This window comes from Phalacrocorax carbo, chromosome 13 (genome assembly GCF_963921805.1).
Source record: "Phalacrocorax carbo chromosome 13, bPhaCar2.1, whole genome shotgun sequence".
NCBI classification, from domain to species: domain Eukaryota; kingdom Metazoa; phylum Chordata; class Aves; order Suliformes; family Phalacrocoracidae; genus Phalacrocorax; species Phalacrocorax carbo.
This window is the reverse complement of record NC_087525.1, coordinates 15,072,945-15,080,874: the sequence shown is the minus strand read 5'-3', so window position 1 is coordinate 15,080,874 and position 7,930 is coordinate 15,072,945. Positions and strand designations below refer to the sequence as shown.

Below are 7,930 nucleotides of genomic sequence, written 5' to 3'. Positions count from 1 at the left end.
TAGCAGATTGGTGCTCGTCAGACAAGGACGGTTTCTTGTTATTTTCTCCCTGGAAATCGGGCTGGATTTCCTGAGGAGGAGGAGGAGGAGGAGGAAGGAGGGGGGGGGAACACGCCCTACGAAGGCTGCTTCGCCCCGCTGGCGGGCGGGGACCCCCGGGGGGACACCCCGGAGAGGCGGGAGCTCCCCCGGCTCCGCAATAGCGGCCCCCCGGGGTGGCAATAAATTGGGGGGGGGGGGGGGGGGGCTGGAGCGAGATCCCCGGAGCAGCGGGACGCCTCGGCGCCCCCCGTGATCCCCCCACCCTCCCCCGGGGCTCCTCCCGGCCCCCTGAAATAATGCTCCGGGCGGGGGCACCGCGGGGTCCGGGGTGGTCTTCACCGATTTAATAATCGAAAAAAATAAAGGAGGATGGATGTTCTCCTGCTTTCAGTCTCCCGAGTGGAAGGGTTTGCGTGCGCCTGGTGTTCGGGAAGACTTAAACCGAGAATCCCCGCCTTAAAATTATCCTGTAAGACAATATTTGTGTTTTAAGTCGTATAGAAGATTTTTTTTTTTTTTTAACTTTGTGCGATTTGGGGGAAGGGGGGGGGAAATGGAGGGGGGAGGTGAGGAAAAAGGGAGAGGGCGCAGGAAAGCACATCCCTGCAGGAGGCAGCTCCCTTTCAGATAGGAATCTGGGACAGATTTTGCCAGCAGCCACAAAGCATGGCCCTTTGGTAATAGAATAGCCAATGTAATTTGACACTTCAACTTGCTGTGCTCTCTGCTAGTTGATTCACTTACTCACCCACTAACATTGAGCTCCTTTTCACTGTCTGTGGGCAAGGGGGGGGGAAAGGGAGGGGGGAGAAAGAAAGGAAAAAGAAAGCCGGGGGGGGTGAAGGAAAAAGGGGGGGGGAATAAACAAAATTATATATTTCAAAAATACCCGAGTAGGGCTGCAAATCAGTTGGGGAGAGAGGATTTTTTTTTTTTTTTTTTTGCCTGCCTTCTTCCTTATTATTTTGCTGCTGCAAGGCTGCTTTTGCAAGCTGGAGGTAAGTTTCGCGTGGATTTGCGCTGCCCGCCCGCACCTTCCCGCACCCGGCCGGGCTGGGGTCGCGCCTCGGCGGAGCACAAACAATGGAGCCACCGCGCTGGGGACGGAGGTGGCGGGGGGGGACGGGGCACACGGGACGCGGACACCCCCGAGGGAAGCGTATTTCTTGGGCGAGGGGAGAAAATGTGCGGAGACTTCGCGCTGTCCCCGGCGGGGAGCGGCGGAGCCGGGCCCGGCGGCGGGAGGGCGGCTCGGCTCTGCCCCGGGAATGCCCTTCCCGGGGGGGCGGGGGGGGCGGCCCGGGTCTAACTTGGAGACGGGAGGTGGGCGGGAGGGTGTCGGAACCGCCGCAAAAAAAAAAAAAAAAACCCCAAACACAAAAAACCCCAAACCCGAGAAGCCCCCCCAAAGGGTGCTGCGGGGTGGGGGGGCGGCTGGAGCCCCGCGGCTTGGCGGGGTGCGTGGCCGGCCACGCGTGGTGGGTTTGCGGGGAGGGGGGGCAGCTTGCGCTTGGGCTTTTTTTTTTTTGTTAAAATTTTTTTTTTTCGGGAAGCTTGGCTGGGTGTTAAATTCCTTGTGTCTGGGTTGCGAGAGGCAGTTGGGACCGGGGCCTCTCTCGGTGGGCTGGAGGAAGGAGCAGCCCCCCCCCACCCCCCTCCTCCTCCTCCTCCTCCTCCCCCCGGTGCATCTGTCCAGGAAGCCGGCGGGCGGAGGGGAGGGGGCGCGGGGGCAGAGGGCCGGGGTGGGGGGGCCCGGCCCGGCCCCCCTGCCTTTGTGCGAGGGGAGCGGGGGAAGCGCTCCCGGGGGCGGCTGGCGGGGAGAGGGGGAATGGCAGTCAGTTAGAAGACACTTCAGGAATGTAAACATAAAAATAGGAGCCATCCAGCCACGCTTTTTATCCCCCCCCCTCCGCCCCTTCCCTCCCTGTGCCGCTCGGGATAGCGCTCGGTGGCGGGGAAGGAGCGAGGCAGCCGAAGGCAGAGGGAGGAACTTGTTACTATAATGGGGAATTTTAGACTGTAAACTTTTTTTGTTTGTTTGTTTTGCACGTGTAAAGTTTAATTTCGGTGCTACCTCGTAGGCTGGGATTAGGGCGCGGGGCTGGGGAGGGGGCTCGGGTGTTCTCCTCCCAGCGTAACCCCCGTTAGACTGTGGTTATCAAAGGTGAGAGTGGCCCTGTGTGACCCCCCACCCCCACCCCCCGGACGGCTTTGGTCTGGGGCTGTCAGGGTCCCGCTAAACAGTTTGGGGAGCCGTGTGACCCGTTCCGAATCGCAGCCGTATCGGTGGTTTATTAAGGCTGGATCTAACTTAAGGAACGGCTCTGCGTTGCCGTCCGATTGTGCGCGGCGTATATATTTTTGTGCTTCGGTTAATAATCTGCAAACGGCTTAATGGCTCTGTCGTGCCAGAGGAATTGGTTTTCTCCATTTACTTCAGCAGGCCTGAGCGAAGCTGGTGTTCTGACTGCTTTTTTTTTTTTTCAATGCATTGACAGGAGAGAAGAGGATTTAACTTGGCAGCCTGAACAAATGCTCTATCAAAGGTTTCCTAAGAGACAGTAGGAGAGCGGGGGAGATGAATGACCTGGGGTAGTTTTAGGGTGCTACCTATGCAAGCTTTATTTTAAATATGAAATGGCCATTTAGGGCTCTGAATAAAACTGCGCGCATCAGAAAGGCGACAGGCTTATAAAATTTAAAAGGGCAAAAGCTCATTAATGCTGTGGCGAAGCTTTGGCTCCCAGCTCTGGTTGAGTAGTTCCAACCGCCTCCAAGTGCCAAAGCTTTTAAGGAATCTTTAGCGAGGGCTTCTCTCTAGCTGCAGCGTGGACCTTGGCCTTGCACAGGGGAAGGTTAATGGTGCAGCCTCTCCTCCCCGGGCAGGGGGAGCGAAGGTGAGGGCAACAGGGCACCGGAGGTAACTGGGAGGTGAAGCAAAACCGGAGGGCTGGAGAAAGCGCCCTGCGCTGGGACGTAGGGCCAAAAACCTCTTGCTGGTGGGAAGCTGCTTGGGTCGTGATGCTGGGGCACGGTGGTGGAGCTCTTAACTCGAAAGCATTACCGGCACCAGCAGAAAAGTTTCACAGAGGAGTATAGCAGCAGAACTAAACATCGCCGACGGTCTTTGGGAGAATAAGGATCCTTCTAACGACCCTAAGCCGGCCTCGGATTCAAACCTCCGCTTCCTTCTCCCAATTAGGGGAAATGTACTGTGGCATCAATCTTCCCTTGGCGGGGCCTGGTGCAGGTCCGTGAATGCCAGAAGACTCGCTCTGACCTTTTTCTGTTCAAGTTGAGGATGTTGAAACACCAGCCATCAAACAAAAGACACATTGAAAGCAAGATCTGCAATGGAGCACGTGTGACTTTGAGGCTAGTTGAGTGCATTTGGTGACTGTTTTCCTCAGAGTTTGGGGTGGGGGAGAGGAGAAAGAAAAGGCCACTTATATTTAAAATGTCGCTATGGAAAACGTGACTTGAGATCCTCTAAATAACCCACAGTCAAGGACATTTCTTCTTTTTATCTTTACTTTTTAAATGTCTTGTTAAAATGTTTTGATTTTTCTACTTTTTAACCTATGTGTCTAAAAATGCCAAATTACAAGATGACTCTTTTTCCTGGTGGGTGTGAGGAGGACCAGGAGTTTTGCAGAATCTCCCCTATGAAAAAAAAAAAGCTTTTTTTTTTTAAAAAAAAGTCTTTAGGATTATGTTTTAAAACAATGAAAATTTCTTGGGATTTAACTGACAGATTGTGATTTTTATCTACTTGAGATAACACTACCTCAAAAGGTGGCTGATTGAAAGATTATTCTGTAAATTGTAATTTAAATTTACTTTGGGCTTTCAGAATTTAAAAAGAACGCCCTCGGGACCAGTCGATATAGGTATCTAACCTGCCAGTAACACTCCTGTCAACATGGACAGATGCTGTTATTGTTTACATTGTTTACGGTCCACAGTACCTTAAATAAACGTTGATCATGATTAGAAACAATAATTGAGTCTGTGGCAAAGGATCAATGAAAACTTTGTTTCAGGAAAGAAGTGAGTTGCTGTGTTTATATACAGAGAGTGTTTTGTGCTGTCGGAGATGAAATAAAACTGCGATCTTAATGCGGCATACAGTTCTGTTTTTAGAATATTTTAAGAAACCCACAAAAGATAATAAATCAGTTTCTGCATCATCTGAAAGATTTGTCCTGATCAGCAGCGGTTATGAGGGGTGGAAAGGAGAAGAGGCTTTGTAGCACGCTTCCATTCATAACTTGTCTTGGGAGTTGCTTGCCCTTTACCCCAAATCTCTTCCACTTTTATAGGCTCCAAAGGTTTTGTGTCGACAAAAAAAAAAAAGTCCCTGACGGATGGCAGTTGCATCACCGATACTATAGTTGGAGACAATGTTGGCTAGTTTTTAGCAACTCAGTGTTTGTACTAGCAGCCTGGAAAGCCTGGTTTCTCTTCTGAAAAGGAAGAAAAATAGATCCCAGAAAGGAAGCGAAGTTGAAATTCCTTTTGCCTTCCGCAGTGGTGTTGATAGGCTTCAGGACAACGGGGATCCAGCCTTTTTTTTTTTTTCTTTTCTCCAGTCGCACGGAAGTTAATGTAATGATGAGCAATGGATGTAGTGGCTGGCCAGGAGCTGGTGGTGCCTGCTGTGCTGCTGTGACAACGTGGGTGATCAAATGCTGCGGAGGGAGCCAGCTGGGATTGTTATGGCTTTACCTGGGAAGCCTGTTTCTCATAAATAAAGCAGGACTGCAGTTAATGCCTGTGGTAACAAATGTGACCACTATGCAATTGGCTGATTTGTTCACTCCTAGTTAGACCAATTTTTGTGAAATCCTAGCCTGTATTACGGCGAAGCGGCGAGAATATTGCTGAAGGGTTTAAAGTTGGTTTATGCTTGTTCTTGTCAACTGGCTGTTGTGGGATGAGGAACGCAAACCCTCTTTAGCCATTTAGGTGTCTCTTAGGGGACAGCGCGGTGAACAGCGTGCGTTGATACGACCCACCACAGATGGGCACCAGTATACCTCTGGCTCGGACATCGTGTGTTCTCCTTTCACTGAATTTAGGTGTATTGTCAGCATTCCTGCTGCTGCTAAGTTGAGGCTGTTGGTGATATTAGAAATAGTTTCTGCTTTAAAATGGTATGTTTTGGCTTAAAAATGAAAGATTTGTAAACTGGAATGTTGCTTTGTCATGTTGATCTCCCCTTCTTTTCCTAAAAGCAAAAACTTCTTACACAGCAATTTTCAATGTCTTTATTTCTAATAGGTTTCACATGACCATTAGCATTCAGCTTGGTTAATGTTAGAGTATTTTAAAGGTGATACAGGCTGCAGGAGAAATGTCCAGGCAATGGGTTGTAATGGATCTCCACAGCTCGACTGTTGGAGGCAGTAGTGTATTATAAGAGTAGGAGATGGTCTTACACTTGTTATGTGTTATTTTTGGTTCTAATATTACAAGATACACTGAAGTTTACATGGCCTGCAAAGGTGAGGTTTGCCGGCTTCAGCACAGTGCCTCTACCCTTCTCTTTATGGAGCAGGGCAAATTTGTATGGGTGTTACATACCTGGTAGAAAAAAGAACGTTGCTCTTAGGCAGACAAGATCACTTTCTGTATAATTTCTCCTGTAAGTGTCAACAGAAATTAAGTTACTTCACAGGGGATGATTTGTTCTTAAAAGAACCTGCCCACATACGTGATCATTTGATCTGGGCCACCTGTAGTTTCCTTCAGCTGCTCAAGCTTTTTAGACCTGCAGCAGAGGATAGAAGCAGTAGTTTGTACTCCTGTGTTGACTCCTGGAAAGGGCAAATGCAGCTCCTTTCAGTGGGGAAGGGGTGATGGTTGATGCTTTTTTTTTTAAATAAGGTTTAGGACCTAATGAAATACCTAAGCTCAAAAAGAAACTTCTGTCTTTTCCACAGATAATTCAATAAATCGAGCTGGTTTGTATTTTGTCTAGTGTACTACTATTGAGATAGTCACACACAAGCTATCGGGTTAACATCCCATTAAGATAAACGTGGGAAGCATATCTCTGGGTTGGTAATACAGCGTTTGTTTGGACTCTGCAGAGCAGCTTTGAATCAGTTCCCAAAGCAAAGCAAGGTTACTGGCTCAACGTGGGGGGGGGAGGGAGGAAAAGAAATGGCTCAAAAGGTCTTAATATGCATGATGCTGCAGACCTGTGGAAACTGCCTAAAACTGTGGAATTGGGTTGCCTCTACTGCTTACTGTCTTTATAAGGAGTTTATCTGGGGGTTTTGTTTGCTTGTTTTAAGTTCTGTTTTTCTTGACTTTATACGTCAGTGAATGGTGGCGAGCCAATTTATAAAACCTATGTCCTCATGCCAAAACATCCTTCTTCAGTCCTGTGAAGCCTGTCCAGGTGATCCTCTGGCTGCCTGACCCTTAGGCAGTGGTGGTGTCCTCTCCCTGTAGAGCCATATTCCAGTTTCCTGGTAGTTGATATGGGCTGTGAGCACAGAGGGACTGTGGTGGCTCTAAGTCTTTTTTTTGCCAGAGAAAAGCAGCACCACTGTGAGCCTGACTTGGAAAGGGGAACAACTCTAGCCTATAGGTGATATGTATGTGTTGTCAAAGCTAGCATGAGAAGGAAAGCCACAGGCTTTGTGCATCTGATAGTGTCATGCAAAACCAGTATGGGTACTGCTTCTTGTCTTTATCTGGTCGTCTTCAAATCTTGTTCTCAGCTCTTTGTCTGGTGACTGGTAAACTTTCCTGGTGATTTATTTTAGTAGTCAATTCTGTCAAGATAGCATTAACTAGGGAATGCTACCTGGTTGAACTAATGCACAAGTGTGGATAAACTCTGCCCCATTCATACTGCAGCTTTTTGTACCTGAGAAACATAATTTGCTGTCTTTGCTGATTAGGTAAAAACATACATGTTTGAGGAGTACGACAAAAATTTGATGGTAAGTTTGTGTTGTCTTTTCGATTTTTTTAATTTTAATTCCTTTGAGACTGTAGGGCTGCAATGACTGACCAGCTGGCAAAGCGAATGGTATCCATCTCGGAGATTTCTAGGTAGTCTCATAACTAATAAGAAGGGTTTATTTATTGGGGCTGTAGTGACATAGATATATGACAGAATAGGAGGGGCTTCAATTGGCCATTTAGTAGCAAAAACAGTTCCCTTGATGAATATCTGCTTGTTTCTTGGCTGTATTCCTGATTCCCTCTGAGAACAGCAGAGCCTTTTAGGCTGCCCTGAAATACACATCTCCTGTATCTCCCTCAGTAAATTCTGTAGTGCAGGTTTCTCTTCCTCTCTTGTTCTTGAACACCCATTCCAAAAACAGATGAACTGATTGAACACAGGCTTACTCTGTAAGTAGGGGTGTTGTGGGATGGGGGAGCAGAGCAGAGCAATGCTGAGGCTGACGTATTGTGGGGCACCTGGTGTGTGACAGTGTGGTGGGCTGACGCTGGCTGGATGCCGGGTACCCACCAAAGCTGCCCTGTCCTTCCCCTCCTCGGCTGGACAGGGGAGGGAAGATATAACAAGAGGCTTGTGGGTCAAGGTAGGGACATAGAGAGATCATTCACCAGCTACTGTCATGGGCAAAACAGACTCAACTTGGGGAAATAAGCTTAATTTATTTCCCGTCAAATCAGAGTAAGGTAATGAGAAATAAAAACTAAATCTTAAAACACCTTCCCACACCCCTCCCTTCTTTCCGGGCTCAGCTTTACTCCCAATTTCTCTCTCCTCCTGCCAGCGGTGCAGGGGGACGGGGAATGGGGCTTGGGGTCAGTCCATCACATGCTGTCTCTGCCGCTCCTTCCTCCTCATGGGGAGGACTCCTCACACTCCTCCCCTGCTCCAGCGTGGGGTCCCTCC

The 7,930-nt window shown here is 48.8% G+C and overlaps 1 protein-coding gene across 7 annotated transcripts in view; it reads left to right on the top strand.

Annotated features, from left to right (window-relative positions):
* The first annotated feature begins 401 nt into the window (after positions 1 to 401).
* The window catches only part of ZMIZ1 (zinc finger MIZ-type containing 1), a 358,482-nt gene continuing 350,953 nt past the window's right edge, over positions 402 to 7,930 (top strand). For 6 of the 7 annotated variants that reach the window (XM_064464894.1, XM_064464902.1, XM_064464896.1 and 3 more), the window contains exon 1: positions 895 to 1,040. The gene's annotated coding sequence lies outside the window, so the exon portion shown is untranslated. Of the gene's footprint in view, positions 512 to 894; positions 1,041 to 7,930 lie in introns of those variants that run through there. The other variant, XM_064464893.1, reaches the window with a different exon arrangement.